The sequence below is a fragment of the Cupressus sempervirens genome, chromosome 11 (assembly GCF_028749045.1).
Source record: "Cupressus sempervirens isolate cs-2001-9-10 chromosome 11, ASM2874904v1, whole genome shotgun sequence".
Classification (NCBI taxonomy): Eukaryota; Viridiplantae; Streptophyta; class Pinopsida; order Cupressales; family Cupressaceae; genus Cupressus; species Cupressus sempervirens.
In genome coordinates this window covers 602,052,883-602,074,300 of record NC_143128.1, presented here as the reverse complement: position 1 = coordinate 602,074,300, position 21,418 = coordinate 602,052,883, and the positions used below count along the sequence as shown (strand labels likewise).

Below are 21,418 nucleotides of genomic sequence, written 5' to 3'. Positions count from 1 at the left end.
CAATAGGCATATGCAAAATTTTAAAATTTCGAATTCATTGTTTGGGTGCACCAAATCAGAATTGTGAATAGGAATATGTATTTCAATTTTGGCTAAAAAATGAGCATTTGTAATTCCACTCAAATAGGTGGAATTGGAATACGTATTCCTATTCCAATTTTATTTATTTTAGAAAACATAAATTTTTTGGGCCGTGAATTTCCCATGAAATTGTGATCGAACCAAACAAGAATAGGAATATGTATCCCCATTTTCTATTCCAGAATAACAATTCCAATTCCCATATTTCTATTCTTAGAGCAAAACATACTCTTTTATTGATAAGCTTTAGGGTTAGTTTGGTTCATGGAATTGTAGAAATCGAGATTTCTACAAATCTTGATTCAGCCAAATCAAGGTTTTGCAAATCTTCATTCCTATTTTTTGAATTTTACTTGAACCGCTTGTTTCACTCGGAAGATGAGTGGAAAGACACGTGTTTATTTATATGCTTGGAGTTGAAGACTCCAAAATATAGTCCAATCTATATTTTTACATTCATCAAAAAGAATAACCAGGGTTTGATTTTCAATTCCTAGTTGCTAGTGGGAAGTTCGATAACCTAATTTTAAAACAAAATTAGAAGTATGGTATTCTAATTCTATTTTGCCAATTTTGAAACAAATGAAAAAACATTCAAAACCGAATTATGAAAAAGCAAATTCTCATCATCTTCCACGAACCAAATGAACCATTAAAAATTTTAAACAAACTTTTCTATCGCTCACTCAAACTTGCATATTTATCTAGAAGAAGACATTGTGAGTTATTACTATGATATAAATTGGATGCCTTGTCAACCATGTACATGATCATTAAATCGGATTACAATAATTATTTATGCACTCTTAGTATTCCATGTATTTTCTGCAGTGCAAAAAGTTCTATCAGACATGGACGATAAAGCAAAGACAGGAGCATGACAGGTTGTCTAGACTGTTTCTGGATAACTCGGAGGAAGAGGAGGGAGTGGAGATTTCATTTTCAGGATATCAACCACCTGTCTTATGCTCAGTCTCGCTCTGGGATCCGGATGAGAGCACGACAACCCCGCTAACAACACCCTTTCCATCTCCTCGCCGCTGAAATTCCCATCCAGCTTTGCATCCGCGGCTTCCCAAATCTTGCCCTTTCCATACAAGTCCCAAACACACTTAACTAGTCTCCAGTTATGATCATCCAGACTTTGATCCACAGCCCGCCTCCCGCACGCAATGACACACTGTTCCAAAACTGAACACATCCGATTCTGAGCTTGCCTTTCTTGTCATAAAACACTCGGGTGCAACATACCCATATGTCCCTGCTACCATTGTTGTGTCCGAGGCTGCACGCTCTCGTTCAAACACTCTGGCCAGTCCGAAGTCACCCAGCTTTGCGTTGAAATGGCCGTCCAACATTACATTGCTAGCTTTTATATCTCTGTGCACAACTCGATGGTCCCATTCTTCATGGAGATACAAAAGAGCAGAGGCTATGTCACTTGTGATGCTGTACCTTCTCTTCCAATCCAAAACACCCTTTGTCTGATCCCCAAATAAATATTTGTCAAGACTTCCGTTGGGCAGATATTCGTAAACAAGAAGAAGTTGACCCTTTTCATGACACCACCCGTAGAGCTGAACAAGGTTCCGGTGTCTCAGCTTGGAGATTATACTCACCTCTGAGATATACTCCTTTTCTCCTTGTTTCGAGCCTTGTGATACTCTTTTCACCGCCACGATCTCCTTTGAGGCAGACAAGATGCCTCGGTACACTTGACCGAAGCCTCCCTTTCCAAGCATTTCATTATTGCTGAAGTTCTTCGTTGCAGCGCGGAGGGCAGAGTAGTAGTACTTTTGCGGGCCTTGAGAAAAGTGTTTGTCCAGCTCTCTTCTTTTCAATTTGTTGGTGCTGCCATGCTGCCAGCGGGCTAAGACCATTGTCGTACACACTACCACCGCCCCACACCCAATTAAAAACAGGAGAATAACATTCCTTTCTCTATTTCTCTGGAGCTGTGAATGTGTTTCGATTTCCCATGAATATTGAGAACAGAAGTTCCAATCGAAGACGATGTAAGACTCAATTGACCAGGTCTCCTAGAAGCGGAGAAACCAATCTTGACATTCTGAGGAAGAAACTGACTGAGATCTATGTCATAAGACAATATTGGTCTTGTGGGTTTTGGCACTAGTGGATACCATGTACCATATGTTTCCCTCGAAAGATAAAGTTGAAGTTTCTTGGCTGCCCCATCGTAGTCCACCGACGCTCTCCATGACTTGCCGTCATTGAGACGACCATCGCTCACAGAGACATTCACCTTGGAAACAATGTCATTTACATCGATGCCCACATGGTTGTTATCCATGTCGAATGGAGAATTCATGTACGTATCAAACTCCACTGCCACAACTTGATCGGAGATTTGCCCATCAGATGTCTGGTTAAAGAGGCCGAGCCATTGTCCTTCGCCATATACGGGTGGCTCTAACTCAAAAGGTGCCGTGAAAAATGTGAATCCACCCCCGTTTTTGCCGGCGACATCTGTAGAGATCTCGAAGGAAAAAGAGGAAGAGAAATTGGCGAGAGCGCGAGAGGAGGCAGAGTTAACTCACAAGGGAACTGCTTTCTTATAAGTTGCCCACGCCCAGTTTTCCGTAAGAAGATTTGACAATGGCGTGAGAAAAATGTATGGGCCGAGGCTCTTCCCAATAAAGGGAGCTGCAGCGTTTCCAAGCAGAGATATGTCAGTCGTGAAAGAGTAAGTGAAGTTCAATTCACTCTCTCCATCTACTGCTGCCAATTGCAGAGTACCAATTAAGAAGATGCAGAAGAAGAATGGAAAAAGGTTTGCATTGCAGAGACGTGATATAACAACTTTGTTTTATAATCGATGTGTCACACGCCTGTGAAGGCTCCAAAGCATTCCTTGTGTACACGGGCATCCGCATGCCTGTGATAAGACAGAACACAGCCATGAATCCATGCCTATACGGGCTTCAAAAGGCCAGCGATAAGACAGAATACAGCCATATTCGCTTTCTAATATAGACAGAATATAGCCAGCTCCGCCATTTCCTATGACTAACATGATTTTATTAACACAATTTTTGACTTCCCTATGATTTCGTCGTCTCCTCCTTTATTTACCGGTCTTTCCCAAGTTTCACCTTAATTATCATCTGTTTGGGCTGTTTTTAATGCTTTAAAACCAACTCTATGTTCGCTTACGATTGTCCATTGCGCCCTGAAAAAAACATGCTTCTCAGCCTGAATTTTATTTGTCCGTTAGTCCTTAGTGTTATTACGATTTTTATGCTTTTAGTGCTTAAGTTAGTTTGTCTATATTTATTTATTCTTATCTAGTTAGTAAACAAAATTGATCTAATATTTTCTAATTCCTATATAACAACACTGTATGATAAGTAGGAGAGTATACTATAATAAAAATCATTTTGATTTTGGTAAATTATTTGAGTTGTATGTTGCATATGAATTATCTAAGTTAAAATGAAAATTTTAAATTTTATTTGATAGTTGTTTTGATATCTATTATCTTCTAGCTTTTATTCTTTCATTGGCATGTTAAAAACATTTTAACTTTATTATCTTTCTTTAAGTAAAAAAATGGATGAACCTAGAAATGACAAATGTTGCAATGGTTAGGGTATTTTCTTACTCCAACATATATTTATGACAAAGAAGAATTCCATGTCTTGATGAGAAAGAATAATTTCATCATGATTGTGAATTGATTTGCTTAGGTTACAAGTTCAACATTCAGACAAGATTTCAATGTGTGTGTGCAGCAAGTTGGTGTACCAAGTAGTGGACACCCCATCAAAAAACAAAAACTCTCAATAACTTGATCAAGTTTTTAATATAATTCGATTGGGTTATTCAAAAAGCAAAATGTCGGCTAGGCTTGGTATCCAAGCCTAGCCATATTAATATAAAAAATAATCCTATCTGGTTTTATAAAACCCAATCAAGTTATTTAAATTTATAATTATAAAAAACCCGATCGAGATTTATAAAACCCAATTGAGTTTTTAAGAATAATAAAAAAAATATTGTTGCTCATGTCTAAGGGCATTTTTATATCCTCAAACCATGACAATAGGCATCAGGGAATTGTGGAACCCAAAAACCCGATTAGGTTTATAAAGAACAATGTTTTCTTTTCCTTTTTCCTCCATTATGCCCCTCAAACAAGGTGTGTATTCATTTTAGTTGTCTTTGATATGTTTTTTCATCATAGTTTGTAATTTAAAAAATAATTATTTGTAATATTTGTAGTTCTTTGTTAAAATTTTAATATCAAATGCATCAACAAATGCAAGAAAATGAGGTAAAGATGAAATACCACATTGAGCACAAACAACACAATAAAACCCTCTGCCCAATTTGAAACAACCACAAAACACTCCACCCATTGTGACAAAAATACAAAACCCTCCACCCACTATGACACGGGCACAAAACCCTTGCCTCAATGTCCTCATTCAAAAACCACTACCACATATAAAACCTTCTTGCATACCATTAGATCATGTAAATGCTATGCAAGAGGGTCTCATAAACTTCCTTACATAAAATACCTCTCACATTAACTAAATGGTCAATATGTAGAGGTCATCTACTCTTGCTCACCATTCAACCCTAGTGGATACGTACACTCTAGAAAAAATGGCCCAAAATGCAAATGAGGTGTCTAGGGAGGTTATGAAATGGGGTTCATAGAGGGATAAGTGTTGTGCATTTTATGCTGAAGAATTATCATTGTTTGAAACTATAGTTGGAATAATTTTTATGTTGTCATTGATGTCAAATATTATTGGTGAGATGGTTTTCTATCTGATTTGAGTGTCATATCTATATGATTGGTGAAGAGAATTTGAGAGGTTGGTCATAACAAAAGTATCTAGAGGAAAGGTTGAGTTATGAAGAGGAAAATACAAATGGACACAAGTGATAAGTTGGACTTTGATAAGATAAAATGATTGTTTAAATCATGTTACAAGTGGAGAAGATAGTAAGACTAAAGCCTTGAAAAAGTGATCAAAGATAGACCAAATGCATAGGCTTGACTGAGAAATAGAGCAGAAGATTAAGGAACTTGAAGTATATGTTGAGTGATCCTAGTATCAACCGAACCATAGTATGTGCTAACAAGTAAGAGTGTTGACTGATTATCTGTATTAACCAAGTGACGGTATATATATCAAACAAAAAATTTAGTAGCAACTAAGAAACCCTATGATGACTATGTGATAGAATATAGTGTTGGTCGAGGAACAACATTTTTAACATTTTATGAGAAATCATGATTTCTAGCCAACTAAGACAATTTCTTGGAATATGGAAAGCATGTTGAAGATAATTATGGATGACCTAGGACATTTAAATCAATAAAAAATTGTGTTTGCATGTTTCTATGCAAGGATTCAAGGAGAAGATTGGAGAAGTTTTTAGAATAGAAAGAAGAGAGGAAATGATGGAAGGATTCGATGGATCTAACCTAACCCTAAGATCTACAGTCATGTTTAAGAAGAAAAAGATCAGAATTACCTATTTAAGAAGGTACAAGGGCTAACTTCCAATGTTGTTGAAGGTTGGAGCAATTGTTGATGCTATTGACTAGTGAACTTAAGCAGAAGGCTAAGATGAGTTGAGAAGAGGTGAAGAGTGATTGCTTTAAGGGTTAGCAAGAGAATAAGACGCTCATGAGATGACTATAAAGGCCATGCAATGGATCAGCATGAGAGTCGAACTAAGATATGTATTTGCAAAAAGGACTTGCACTTGATAGATCAAAACCTACTATTACTTTCTAATCATTGTATCAGTATTTGAAATTCTTTAATCAAGGTTGACCTAATAGCCATATGTAAATCGTTTAATAAAGATGGAATTCTAATCGAATTCTCTAAAGTTCTCTAACAAGACCACTTTTAATAGGGTGATTAAATCCTTTAACAATGTCACATTTAATAGTGTGTTTTGTAAACCTTTAATAGGGTTGGCTCCTAACAGAGCTCACTTCAAAAGAGTGAAAATATTAGTGACATGTTATTGGTATCTTTTCCCAAATTGAGTTTCCACATTAAATCCTATTGTCAAACTTGTGTGGATGTTATTTATGGTGATTTATTGTTAATATTTACATTATGCAAGTTTTTTATATTTAGGATAGTGAACTACTAGTTGATGTTACTGAAAATTGACTATAGAGACCAAGCTATGGAATGTTAAGATCGAAAGTTTTTTATGTGTTCTTTTACTCAATTAGTATGTCTAGGCCTTGGATAACTAACTCATCCACCCTCTTAGTTATTCTCTACCATTTTAGAAGTTTCTTTGGCATATTAAGGGTAAATTAGGGCTATTTTAGGGTTATATAATGAATAAATAGCCTAAAATTAAAAATTTCCTTGGTTTATGAAATTAACTACCATTTTAGAAGTTTTTTAGGCATATTAGGGGTATATATTGAATAAGTGATCTAAAATGATGTAAATACCCTCTTTGGTGCTTTATAACCCTTTTTTATGCTCATTGTTGTATTTATATTTTTGTGTTATATGCTTCCACATGGTTAACACCTATTATCTTTTTCTCTAGAATGCACATTATTACTCCTCTTCTAAATAATTATGTTTTTTTTATTTTATCCCTTTCAATTTCATTCTTTTTATTATAATAAAATTTTCTTTATATCTAAGTGTATAAATAAATCACTCACAAATAGTTTACAACATGGACAAATATGTAAACACATTAACTATGTAACAATGTATATTTATATAGGTATACATGTGTGCACCCATATATTCTTATATAAATATATCAAACAAATATCATAGACAATAAACATGCAAATACAAATATCTAGATTATGAACACACATAATTATAAACACTAGACTCCATCGATCCAATCATTTAAAGAAATGAAAAAAAATATAATCCCTAAACTAGGCAATTGAATTCCTATTAGGTTTCTAGGGATATAAGGGGGAACTATATAGATCATGGCTTCCTCTCCTTTTTAACAAGAACTAGTTTGAGAATTTTGAGGCACACTCAGACTTGTGTAGCCAGGTGGAGTCGATGCTTGGTACCTACATCACCAACCAAAAAGATACAACACATATGCATATATATACAAACACTAATAGAAAATGAAGAAGTATGACATCATGTAGATCTCCTAAAGAAGTGACTATGACTGCCTTCCCCATCAAAAGACACATCGAGAAGATTAAACACACACATATAAGGCATCATGGGTTAGCTTACGATGAACTAATAATCATAATATTATAAACAAGGTATTGAAATCATAAATAATAAACTTAGAATAACATATAGAGCATGATACAATTTGACCGTATACCTAATCTCCTAAAGACATGTATATAGAACATGATCAAGTGTCTAATGCAAATCAATATATAACATCATAAGAAAGAAATAATGTGTATGATATGTATACACCTATCATAGCATAAGAACCTAGTTGATTACTGACTTTTTTGAGTAGATAAGTACCATTATTTTGTGTTCAAAATTTGAGATGTTATCTTATAGTTTAACCTATGCATAAATTTGTAAAGTTGTGAAATCAAGGAGTACCATAAGTAAACTTATCTCTCAACCTAGTCCAAGTGTACTTATAATATCTTCAAAATCCTACTAATACTTGTTAAGATAAGAGGGGTGTTACACAATGTCTTGAATAGAGGAAACAAGACAAATGGGAGAAAGGAAGGGAAAGGCAACTTGACATCAAATCTTCCAAATATATTTTTAATAATAATTAGACTGTAGAAGTTAGCAATCATGTTATGGGTGAAGAAGGATTCAAGAAGATCACATTTCCATGACCATGTGAAATTGAACAAGACATGTATGAAGGTTTTAAGGGAAGCCTGCAGAAATCTCACATGAGAAAAAAGACAAAAATAATGAATTAACGATACATCTTTACCATAGAAGGGATCATGTGGCAACTGAATGAGGAAATTTAAGACAAGAGCCCACTAGATGCTTGGCATAGAGGAGTTTCCAAGTAGTAAATTGTAATTGAGAATCATCTTTAGTTTTCCAGATTTGAAGGTTGGGCTTGTTCCAATGCACTGACTTTGTTTACACTTCCAAATAGTGTTGAAATGGTGAGAAATGATGAAATTAGGTTCAAGATTCTTATACAAAACTTTGAGATGGAAAAATATAATATTGATGCCATTAGGCCACCTCTAGTCCTTCAAAAACATTTAGTGACTACTATAAAAGATAAGGATAAAGAGATTAGCAGGAACTAGTTTTTGGAGTTCTATTACAATCATCTTATCTATACAACTTAGATTAAAACATTATTTTAGCTGAGACCACTATTTCCAAGTAAACTTAGTAGAGTCCCAAAGGTCCCTAAATACGTAAATGCATTTCCTAAAGAGGTAATTAGCTTTGAACTTGGGAATTCTTTCCAAAAGGTCATCATTATCTTGGATTGATTTATTCCACCATATTGAAAGAGTGAAAAAACTTGATTTGTGGCTAAAGGACTGACCTTACCAAGACAACTTACTTGAAACATTCTTCCAAGCCTTCCAAAAATAGTTCACATGAAAAATTCAATTAATGGTTAGAGATAATTTATATATATATTCAAGTCCTTTTTGTGTATAGAATTGAGTACAAAAGTTGGTGGAAAAAAGAATAGGACTTAATCAATTAACATGTTTCCATATCATTAACACATTTTTTTCGATATGGTTTTGTCTTCCTAGAATCTCCCATTGCACTTCTGGGAGATTTCTTGCTATGAGGCTATTGGGAACTCCATTAGGTAGTTCTTTAAGGATGATGATGCTATGGTAGCCTTGGGCCTTACTAATTTTTCTTGTGTTTTAGTTGACTTTGAGTTATCTTAGCTACTCCCTGGTGATGTGATTCTCATGGTTGAGGACTGGCCATGGACACAAGTGTTGGACTATGATGGTCTCCCCTTTTGTTATTAGTGTTGCTTTGTTACTAGTAAGTTAGCTTTTGATTGTGCTCTTCTACATCACAAAGTTCTTGCTACTTGGTGGAAGGCTACTTGTTCTAACAATTTGAATATTCATGTTGGTGAATCTCTCTTGGAGTCCTCCTCTGAAGGCTTTTATACTTTTGATGGTGATGTTACCCTTGTCGATGTTCTTGTTACCTAGCACATGTTTTTTTTCATGTTTCCCACTATGGTTTCTTTAAATTCTCTTCTAGGCCTTCATACTATTGCCACCAACTCTTCTTGTACTTGGATCTCTATCTTGGTTAACACTTATGCTCCCTTTTCTCTAGTGGCCTTGTGTTATGGTCTATTAATGTGGCTTAGCTTCTACAACACTCGAGTGGTTATGTTGTGGATTCCCTTTATGATGTCTCTTTTGTTGGGGATCCCAAGGATTGTATTGATTGGACTATTATTCAAAAGAGAAGAAGGAACTCACCCCCTCCTCTTGTAGTGTGAGGTTTTCCCTTTTTTTGTGGGCTTTGCCTTTGTGTCCTCACATGCCTTCTATTGTAGTGTGAGATTTGTTTGGGCTATGACCTATGTGCTTCCATCTTTTTGTTCCATTTTCTATTAGTACCCCTTGTGCTTACTTTGTGTCACCTTTGTGTTACTATTTTCATATTCTTTGGGCCTTGTATTTGTATGTGCTTTGTACCATGTGATAGCACCCTCTTATTGTTTATTTTTTCAAAAAACATTTGATCATGTCCATTATTAGGTTGTGCGTGGAAAAATTTGGTGCCCTCATAAACCAAACACCATAAGTCATTTGAGTTTGGCCACACTAGTCATAAACCAACATTTCAAGGCTATACTACCACATGGAAGTCCATTGAACCAAACTAGGATGACAATTGATAATGTAGACAACTACTAAGACCATATGTGCCTACAAAGACATGATTGAAATAACATGTTATTACATCCCCCCATCTCATTTGTCCAATTCAAGTGTACAAATATTAGTCACTTCAAGGCACAACCACCTGCACCCATCACAAAAAAAGATACAAGGCCACTATTTTCCATTGAAGGGAAATTAAATCATAACTAAATGGTGAAAACAAATTAACTCTACAAATTCAATGTACTTTAAGAATTCAAATTGGAAAGAGTACATAAATTAAAGAGACACCACCAACATACGACACTTCACACATACAAGTAGATATGAATGATCTCATTCATATAATTTGGGACAAGAAGAAAATTAAAAAATCATGAAAGAGGAGGAAGGAGACACAAAAATTCAATGTATTTAAACCCCTTCTTATTGCTTTATAGTCTTAAATATATGGTATTTCTTTTGTTTCCTTGATGTTTCTATCCTACTCAATTTTCTAAACCCTTACTATTGTTTCTTTATGGTCTTGAGTAAATGTTTTTTCTTTTATTTCCTCGATGTTCATATTCTTCTCAATTTCCTAAGAACTTACTATTTTCCATCCTCATGCTATATGTAAGAAATATTCTTTCTTTTGTTTCCTTGATGTTCTCATCCTTATTGATTTTATAATAGATTTTCATGCTCATACTTTTTTTAGTTTCTTAAAATGTCTCACTTTTACACATGATTATTTATTTACATTTTGTTTATTTCTCCATCATTACTATTTGACAATGTTTTTTTGTTAAACTATATCTTAATGATTTATAGTTTAGAAGATATGTATTTTTGTTTTAGTTTTGTTCACACTCTTCACTTTTTTGTACATCCTTACTATTATATATCCTCATGCTTATATTATTATCTTAAACACTTACTATTTCACATCCTTACTCTTATACAATCTTAAACCCCTTTCTTTTTGTTTTCTGATATTAAAGAAATGTTTTTTCTTTTGTTGTATTCATGCTTATGTCCATTCCATATTTTAAAGTTATTTTTTATCATCATTATTTGCTTGTCCTTACTATTTAAACCCTTACTTATTGCTTCACATCCTTAGAGTTTTACTAGAGGGTTCTTTCTATTCTTTTCTTTGTGTTCATTTCCTTTTCAAATTTTTGTGTCCATATTGTTTTGCATTCTCATGATTTACTTTTTTAAAAACCCCAAATGTTTTGCATCCTTACAATTTTACAATCTTTGCAAAATGTTGTTTCTATTGTTCCCTTCATGTTCATTTACTTTTTAATTTTATATACGAAAACTATATTTGCATCTTCATGATTAATTTTCTTACTTAAATCCTTTCTTAATGTTTGATAGACTTGTACTTTTGCAATTTAAAAAAAATTCTTTCTATTGTTTCTTTCTGTTCATTTCATTTTATATTTTTCTACATCCCTTTTTATCATTTTACATCCTCGTGGTTTGATTGTTTATGTTACTATTTCACATCCTTATTGTTGTATTGTCCAAATAGGCTATCAAATAACATTGCATGCATAACTATAAAAAAATAACATCATATAAAGTGAACCATATAACTTTTGTTCATTATCTTAGATAATATATAATTTAATTTCAAAATTCGTAACCCATTTTTTCATCATGCATCACTCTAGAAATTGACATGCTTAGATTTTTTCTATTTTATAGTTTCACATGTTTCACCATACTTCAATTTGGTCACAAATTCAATTTATAATCTCAAGCATGATGTTGATGACTATAGATATTAATCATTAGAACAAACATTGACACAAATGAGTTTGGATATTAATCACAAAGATCAACAATGTCAATTTGTTAAAAAATTAAAAATGACAAAGAAAACAATTTTAATATTCATCAAAAACTTACATGTCAAGGTGCTCTTACAACCTACTCTCCAATTGATATAGATGAGGAAATCCTAAGATATCTTGGGGAATATTCCCTTAGACTTGATAAATAATTTCCCACCATTGAATGACGTGTGAAGATCCCAAGTATACTGATTTGAGCACCTCAAAAATGGCTTGGGAACCTTGCTCATATTATTGAGGAATTATTTGTTAGACAATATACTTATAATGATCTTGTATTCCTAACAAGCTATTATTTATATTCAAATTTATTCATGTTCAATATTGCATCATGAAAAAATAACTACTTTAATGGAATTTTTGAAAAAAATCCATCTTAGATCATTACTAATGTATATGTTCTACACCATGGTCAACTGAGTGCTTCCTCTCCTAACATGACTTATTGAGTCTACAGTCATAAAATTCTTCAGAAAGAACATAATCTAGCTAGGCTGCCACATTTGGTTGGCATCAAAGGATTCAACCATGAACTCCTAGTAGACTATTTTTTAGGTTTGTTAAGGTGTTATTATTTCATTTCTTGTCCCTGTTATTCAATTGTTAAAGTATGTTAACTGATAGCATGTCCATACATCACTATCAAAAAATAGAACATAATGAAAAGGGAATCATACTCCTTCTGGGTAAGTGCAAGATGTTGGGTCTCACTTTTGTGTGAAAAGTGGAAGTGTTTTTCCTATTTTTGAAATTTATTGTCAATTGATGTCAAAATTTGAGACATGTAGAGATTGAATATAAAAAAACTTCAACATTAAAGATTGTAGTTCTCAGCATCTACTTTTTGAATATGTAATTTATTTGTGTACCCATATGATAATTATTTTTTGGTATGGATCTTTAAAACCCACTTTTTCCTAATGCCTTTTCTAGGACCATGCCAAAATCATGTACAAAGACCATAGTTTGACAAAAATAAATGATTTTTTGTAAATTCTTTTAAATGAAGTTACATAAAACACCAAAGATTGATGAAAATATTTTTCCTTAATTTTTAATTGAATAATTTTTTTATTATTAATTTTTAATTGGCTATAAAGGTAAATTTAAAAACCTTTGTTAATCTTAGATTGGTTTTGACAATTGATTGTCTATACACCTTAGTCATTTATAAGTTCTATAGTTAGTTCATGCCAAACAAGTAATATATGTCGAGCATAACATGTCAGACAATGCATGCTGAGTCACTCAAGTGTTGAGCAATAATAAGTGTCAAGTGCGTTAAGTGTTGAGTAACTAGTAAATACTAAGTCATTCAAGTGACAAGCAGATAGTATGTGCCGAGTCATACAACAAGTGATCAAAGGATGCCAAGTCATTCAGAGGCTGAGTTACAACATTGAAGTTGTAGTTGATGTCGAGCATCATGGACTTAAGATGTTGAGTTATATAGTTTTGACGCAGTTGTTTGTAATGGCATAAACTTCTATGTAAACCATTTTGGAGCTAACTTAAGGATTGTTTTATGATCTTAGATGATAAGAACAAACCTTTAATGTGAATCCCTATGCAATCCATGCATCCAATCAGAAAAGGGAAGAGTTAACTGACTTGATGGATGAACTACAATAATTGATTCATACCTAACCCTAAGTCACCTAGTTCTTCTTAAGGAGGACAAATCCTACAATTATCAAGTGGAAGGAGAAAATAGAGAAGTTTTTGCATGCACAAACAAAATTTTCATGGTGACTAAGGAATTGTGAATTGAGATACATGGAAGAATTAGTTAGAGGAGAACAAAGGAAAGGAATTAGCATACAATAGAGATACATCTGATCAGAAAGGATCAAGTACACATCAATAAAGAGGTGAGCTTTCATCAAGCAACAGAGTGCTAATCGAACGATCATTGTTGAGACATTCTAATAGGTGAGTCAGTTAAATCTCTTAACATAGTAGTCCTGATAGGCTATTGTAAATATTTTAACAAGGTGCTTACATTATTCTAAGTTGAAGTTTTTTAATCAAGCACACTTCTAATAGGGTTTAGGAATCCTTTAACAAAGTAAGACCTAAAGAGTCTTTGTAAGCCTTTAACAGGGCAGACTTTTCATAGGGTAGATCATGTCTCATGATCAAAATATTGTAACCTTCATTAGATACACTTTATTACTACAGTAGTGAAGATTTGTGGGTGTCATCCCCACCCCAATTTTACCTTCTCCTTGAAGGGTTTTTGGGTAGCCAAATATCTTGCGTCATATATGTGATTGATTTTTTTAATTTTATGCTATGGATGTATATGCTTGATTTGGTATTTTAGTTTATATGCATAGATTGTTAGATGGATGTGTGGTGAATGTTTTTGAGCTTGAAATTTTTTAATGTTGATTCACCCCCTCACCCCCCCTTAGATTCTACTTTCACTATTGTATTCCCAACAATTGGTATCAGAGAAAGAGTTCTCTGAAAGTAAAGCTTTGCAACTTTGAGGAAAGATCTTGAAAATGGAAGTCTACAAGTTGGGAAAGATTATTGAGAACTAGAAGATTGAAATACAACTTTTCCTACATCAACTAAATGAAGCAAGAGATGAGTTAAAGTGATCATTGAAAAGAAGGAAGGAAATAACTATTGAAGAAAATGACACACATTACCAAGAGATTGACACTACTGAATTGTTTGAAGATGGAAACACAAGTGAATTTGATGCCTGGTAGTTGTAGATCTGATGGAAAAGAATGGAATCCTAACTGAAGAGGTTAGAAATCTCAAGATAGAATAAGAAGTCCAATCAATATTGCTTTGTGAAGTCACTAAATAGAAAAAGAAAGCCTTAGAAGACAAAGTCATGATTAAAGATGAGAAAGGGATTTTAACCAATAGACTAGAAGAGAAAACATTGAAGGTAAATAGGATTGCTAACATGCAATTGGAAACATTGAGTCAAATTATGATTGCAAATCATGAACTAAATGCGAAGGATATTGAGATCTCAAAACTAAAGTTGTAGAATGAATAATTGAGAAATGATCTAAAAGGAGAAAAAGAGTTTGCTAAAAACTTCAACAAACCTAGTGAAGCTATCAAGTACTTTGAGCAATTGATGAGAACCCTTAGATGCAATAGTGATAATGTTGGATTAGGCTACGCTAGTACTGAAGAAGGAGAATCATCCAAAAGTGGTGAAGAAAGAAATAACAAAGGTAAGACCTCCAAACCTACTTGTCATAATTGTGGTAAGATAGGTCATACTACTAATATCTATAGGAGTAAGACTAAAAATCAAAATCCTAAGGAAAAATTCATGGGTCACTACCACAAATGCAATAAACAAGGACATTAGGCACATGAATGCAAAACCAAGACCATAAGAACACAAAGATTTTAAGGATACTACTATAACTGTCAGAAGTATGGGCATAGAGAATATGAGTGCAAATCCAAGCCTAAATGGTCATCAAACAAGTAGACAAAGGTAATGCACAGTGATAACTCTTATAATTGAGATTATAATACTAGGTATAGTTGTCACTATTGTAAAGAGTATGGGCATGTTGCTGAAAATTGCATAAGAACACATTTCAGAAGTGACTACAAAAGATAGTTGAGTCAAACCACATGTTTAAGCTATTTGAAGACTGGTCACTTAAGCAAGGATTGTCCAACAAGGTCAAAGGCACCTAGTAGTGAGTTCAACAAAGGCAAAGGAAAGGTAGATGTTGAGAATGTCAAAGATGAGATGAACAAGACATGGAAGAGAAAGGAAGATTGCAACACATCCAGCTCAGATGAGGTCACTTTACCCAATAGGTCAGGTGATCACACAACTTCCAACTAAGTAATCAAAAGATATGTTGGGACTAATATTTAAAAAGGCATTCTATACATTAGTTCCAAGGATTTTGTTCTGAAAAGATTATATATGCATAAAGTAAGATGCAAAGTGTTGGTTATAATCTAGAAGAAATATTCAAGGTATGATAGTCTTCATGTTATTACTAAGCATGAAGAGTTTCACTTTAAAGCTTCCAAGTGAAATGTTAGTTGATGTCGAGCTATCATTAGTGATACTATTGGCTGAACTCATAGTAGTTTTCAATCATAAAGGGAACTTTATGAAAGTCGAGTGACTCAAAATCTCTATTGAAGTCAAGTTTACAGTTATGTAAGCACTAACCATTAAATATGAGGTTTTAAGGTCTATATGATTTATTTCCACTCATTTGATATCATTTGAATTTGAAGGAGAGCATGAAGAGATCAAGATGAATTGAAGAGATCATTCCAAGAATTTGCAAATAGGATTCAATAGTTGCTCGACATCATCTTAGTAGATTTACAAAGGTATTTATCATGTGCCAAGCTATGTAGTTTGAATTTTTGTGAACCCTAGGTTTTCATAATGACATCTAGTTCTTCATCAACTAAGGTTAAAGAGGGGAAGGAAGTTTTGAATGTATAGTTGATAAGAAATGAGATCAAACAACCAAGATCTACAATCATTCCTAACATTTCTTACAAGAAAGATCCATCTGGTGTGTTATCGATGATACCACCTCGAGTTTTGATGACTGAGGATGTGAGATGTTTCTATACATGCAAGGTGGGTAGCAGAGGTGACATGAAGATTAGGGAAACCTATGGGAAGTTATATGAAAATGGAGCATTGAAAGATGAATTCAAGATTGTAGAGACCAAAGGGTTAACCCGTACCCCATACTTCTCCAACGTATTCAAAACTGAATGGATAACGATAGTTCTAAGAAGAATTCATGATAATTCTATATGGTTGGAAAATGGACCAATGAAAATCACCAAGAAGATTGTACACAGAGTGATAGGGTATCCAACCCTTGACTGACCTAAAACTATGAGGAGTGAAGCTAAGGAAGTTATTGAGAAGAATATAGGGGCTATGTAGAACAAACGAGGTATGACAATTGACACTATCTCAAATCCTCTAATTTCTTTTTAAGTAAGGATTATAGTAAACAAATTTATCAATCTAGTAGGCTCAACAATCTAACATCTATTGTTGTTGACATGTGCTACAAGATATATTCATGAAGGATCATACATATGACCTTGCCAAGTTGCAGTTGAACAATTGATAGAAAATTTGGGAGTAATAAGGAAGACCAAGAGTGCACAATGTAAATTTGGTTCAATTCTTGTATGTATGTTCTTTTATGTACTGAATACATTCCCACATTTGGTAAATCTGAATGGAAGAAAAATAGATCCATTGTAGTCCAAATTGGTGATTTTATTCAGCAACTTGGAAAGAATTTTGAATCTGTAATGATAAGCTACTTTGAATATTTTAAGCAAAAAATGAAGAAAAGAACGAGGATACTAGTTTCACTAGTTGAGAAACATTTCAATGATGTTTTCTTTCTAGTTGATACTAATTTTATATATGTTGAGGTTGCAGTTCCTAGGGTAAGTTGGCTGAGGCCACTAGGCTATGAGATCAATGTGGATGGGGCCTCTACAACAATCATAACATTACTTGTAGAGGATGTAGATTCCAAGGCTACTACCTTTGGGAATTATGATGTGGCTAAATCTAAAATAACAATGGATTTAAAGATAGCTTCAATCATAAGAAAGAAGAATAAAATTGTCAAGAAACTCAAAGAGAAACTTGGTGAAGGAGTAGAAGAAAATGAAGAAGAAGAAGTTGATGATGAAGAAGAAGATGTTGCCACCCAAGCACCTCTATCCTTAACTCAATGTCAAGGTGAAGACCAAGCAGATAAGGTAGAAATTGAAGAATGTATCAAGGAAGAAGATGATAATGAAGCACCTGAGACAAAGAAGAGGAAAGAAAAAACCCCAATAGTTAGCAAACCAAGAAAGGTTGTAAAACCTAAGTTTATCATTCAAGCTACTCAAACCAGAATAGGAGCTATTTCCAAGAAAGCCCAAGAAACAATAAAGCCAAAATAAAAGAGGGCCAAATCAACTACCAAAGAAGCAGAGTTTGAGAAGAGACCGAGGAGGAAGTATATTACTTCAGCTGAATTTGATGAAGAGAAGATTGAATTTGATGACAATAGCCAATTCAAAGTGGTAAGTCATAGTCCTTTCTTAGATTTAGACAATATATGTGAAAATATTATGAGTAATTCTAATTTATGGTCTGACACATATTGAGTTTGATAAACTTAGAAAAGTAGAGATGAACCAAGTAGAGGAATCAATATATGTCATGATGGAAACATTTAAATAGACTCTAATTGAGATTTCCAACTCATTACCAAAAGATCTATATGATAGAGTTGAGAAAAAATAGAAATATAGTCTAAATACAAAAAGACTAATCAAAGAGACTACACTTGCACAAGTGATGCTAGAATTGGATAAGGAACAAATGAAAAGGCAATAAAGAAGCATGTAGGGAAATTTTCACCTAAATACAGAGCATTTAACATACTACAAAATAACATTGAGGATGTTGTACAAAAGGCCACTTAGATTTAGAAATCACTATATGGTTTGACAACACCCAAGGCAATAGAGCACACACCTATTGAGGTAGGTGAGGAAAAAGATGAACAACAACAAGTAACTGAGGTTACTATAGTTGAAACTAAGATAGTTGCATAAGAGGAAGGCACTGAAACAAATGAAGATACATAGACTACAACTGAGGATGAGTAGCAGACAAAACAAAGTGTAAAAGATACATTAATGACAAGTGCTAGTCCTTAACATGAGTTGAATATAGACACTGATATTGTAAAGATTAAGGATGTTTCTGATATTGTCACTTAGAACATCAATCCACTTACAAATGAAGATTTGAAGAAGATATTGATAGAATCCACTATCTAGGAAAAAATTTGTGAGAATCCTATACTAGTAAGTGTTGATGATATTGAGAAGGTAGACAAGGCATCTACAGGGGAGAAATTTTAGACACAAGAGACATCTACAACCACTTCTCAATTCACCATGATGCCTACTACATTACCTATTGTAGTATATCAAAGGAAGGAGACAACAACTTCTACTATCAATACTTTGGTACAAAGTACTCTATTCTCAAGACATGAGAAGGTCAAAGAAAGTGATAAAGGTGAGACATTTGGAGAGAGAAAAGTTGACATAGTAGAGAATGAAGGAACAAAAGCACAAATAGGATATGATGTTACTCGTACACCTAAAGCACAAGATCAAGGTGCAACCGAGACTATAGACAAAGCCAAGGATAAGACTAAAGAGATAGATTTGAGTAAAAATCTTGAGGACCAACTAGCAATACAAACATTGGTGACTTTGCTAGGAACTACTACTTCTCCTAGTCAAACTCTTCATAGGTTGAGTATAAAAGCTATACCCCTTACAATCATCAAGGCCAAGTCCAAGCACATCCAAGGTAGATGAAATTACATCATTTGGTGATATGAACCAAGGATAACTTTAGTGGCTAATATTTACCAAATGGCTAATCTCACTCATCAGGGGCCCCAAATTTGGCTAATTTTTTTGCACTTTTAAGGAACTCATGTCGACTGCACTATATAAAAATTGGGTCCCATTCTTAGGCCAATTGCCAATAATCATACGTAAGTATTTGTATTTTTGTGATGATTTTGCCATTGCAATCTATTTTTTCCATGCGATAAACTTTATATATATATATATATATATATATATATATATATATATTCCTACAATTTCTAATTCTTATCTTAATTCATGTCATATTAGTCAATATTTGGCAAAAAATTAAGTTAGGTTATAGGTTAAGTATGTAGATTCGACATGTGTCTCTAGTCCAGAGACTTTCCATGAAACTTCTTATCCTTTCTCACTTTGGACCAAAATAGATTTGATGTGGAACATGTTTATTTACTTTTGAGACTTTCTTTAAAAATTGGTATCCTTTTCAAATTTTGGACCAAAATAGGATTTAGGCCATTGATTTAGGATCCTCCGATGATTATAAACAATAGGGACGTTGCCTCCATACCACCATTCAATAATTTGGAGAGAAACTATAATGATATAAGTGGTATAAATTTAACCATCAAGTTTGATAATCAATTAGGATCCATATAACAATAATAATATAATTATGGTTTCTAAGTATGTGTACTATTGTCCATGATTTTATTGATAATGAAAGATTTGTTAGGATTTTATAGAAATTTCATATAGTTGAAAAACAATTGCCAATAAAATTATTTTTTTTCTAATTAAAAAAATTAATTTGCCAATAGAAATTAATAATTTTCTAAACTAATGTTTGATTTGTCAAAATTTTATACATTTTTCCAAAGGGAGGTTTCTTAAAGCTATCCCTAAATTGTGAACTTGGATGAAGTGATTGAGTTGCCAAAGTTTTATTTTGCAACCATCACTTTTGAATAAATGAGCATACTATAGGGTGCTCTTGCAAAGAAGAAACACCAAGAACTGCTAAAACAAGAGCATAGGTAGAAGCAAGCCTTGTTAGATATCAAGGAAATTTTTATTGATGCATTTATCCTGCCAACACCAAAAGCAAACAAGCTGATCATAGAGAAGTTAACCAACCTAGTTGAGAAGGTAAATGATGTAGACCTAGATTCAAATGTGAAGTTACTTGAATGGTCTAAAAGAAAGTTTTAGAATAAGGTCAATGAAAAGATATCAAGTGCTATTGCACTATTACAGGTTGAGTTAGCAAACAAAATTGACCATGTAAAGAAGGTACTAGACAACATGCTCTCTTTGTACACCAAATTGTTCAATCTAACACTCTTCACATAGGAAGTAAGAAGCCACATAATCAATTTAGAGAGTCTGTTGTAGTCATCTAGCATAACTCTGCCAAGATCTCCAACCCAAAGTGAGAAATTTTTTAGGAATCTTTTTAACTCCCAAATTTAGTTAGTAGTATTACATACAAATGAAGCAAACATTAAGGCTAAACTAATCAACGTCCAGTCTATGTTGATTCCACATATGGAGGTATTGCACAAGGAACTAGCCTTTGTTGAAACACTAATGAAGAAAGATCTACATCTTTCTACGCATGAAGGCTTAGTGCACCTTGCTACTAAGATGACCATCCAAATCAAATCATCGGAGGTAGCTTGGGATAATTGGGATGCTACTTTGAAGATTATGCTTGATATCCATAATTTTTTTTTTTTTTTGAATAAACACACTATAAGTGTATAACCCTTTGACATAAGTGTCAAAAAGGGGGAGAAATAAGAAAAGGGGAGAAATAAGAAAGGGGGAGACATAAGATGAAGGAGTCAATGACAAAGATATAGTTTAGCTTATACACATCTACTTAGTACGAGAAATAATTTTGGTTTAGATATAAAAAAACACAATCAACTCAGGGGGAGTTATTTAATTTTGAGGTATGATGGATAAGACATGTTTTGCAAAATTTTGAAATTTTGTATATAAGCCTAACAGAGATATAGGATATTTGAGTTATGCTCATAAGTAAAGATCATTCATGCATGACCAAGTTTTTTTGTCACTCATGTCAAAGGGGGAGATTGTTACTCTTAGATTGGTTTTGACAATTGAGTGTTTATACACCTTAGTCATTTATAAGTTATGTAATTAGTTTATGCCAACAAAGTAATACATGTTGAGCATAACATGTCAGATAGTGTAT

General features: G+C 33.5%; 1 pseudogene; it reads right to left on the bottom strand.

Moving 5' to 3' along the window:
• Positions 1-1,214: 1,214 nt before the first annotated feature.
• On the bottom strand, positions 1,215-1,961 carry LOC149531118 (L-type lectin-domain containing receptor kinase IX.1 pseudogene; annotated as a pseudogene).
• Positions 1,962-21,418: the final 19,457 nt, after the last annotated feature.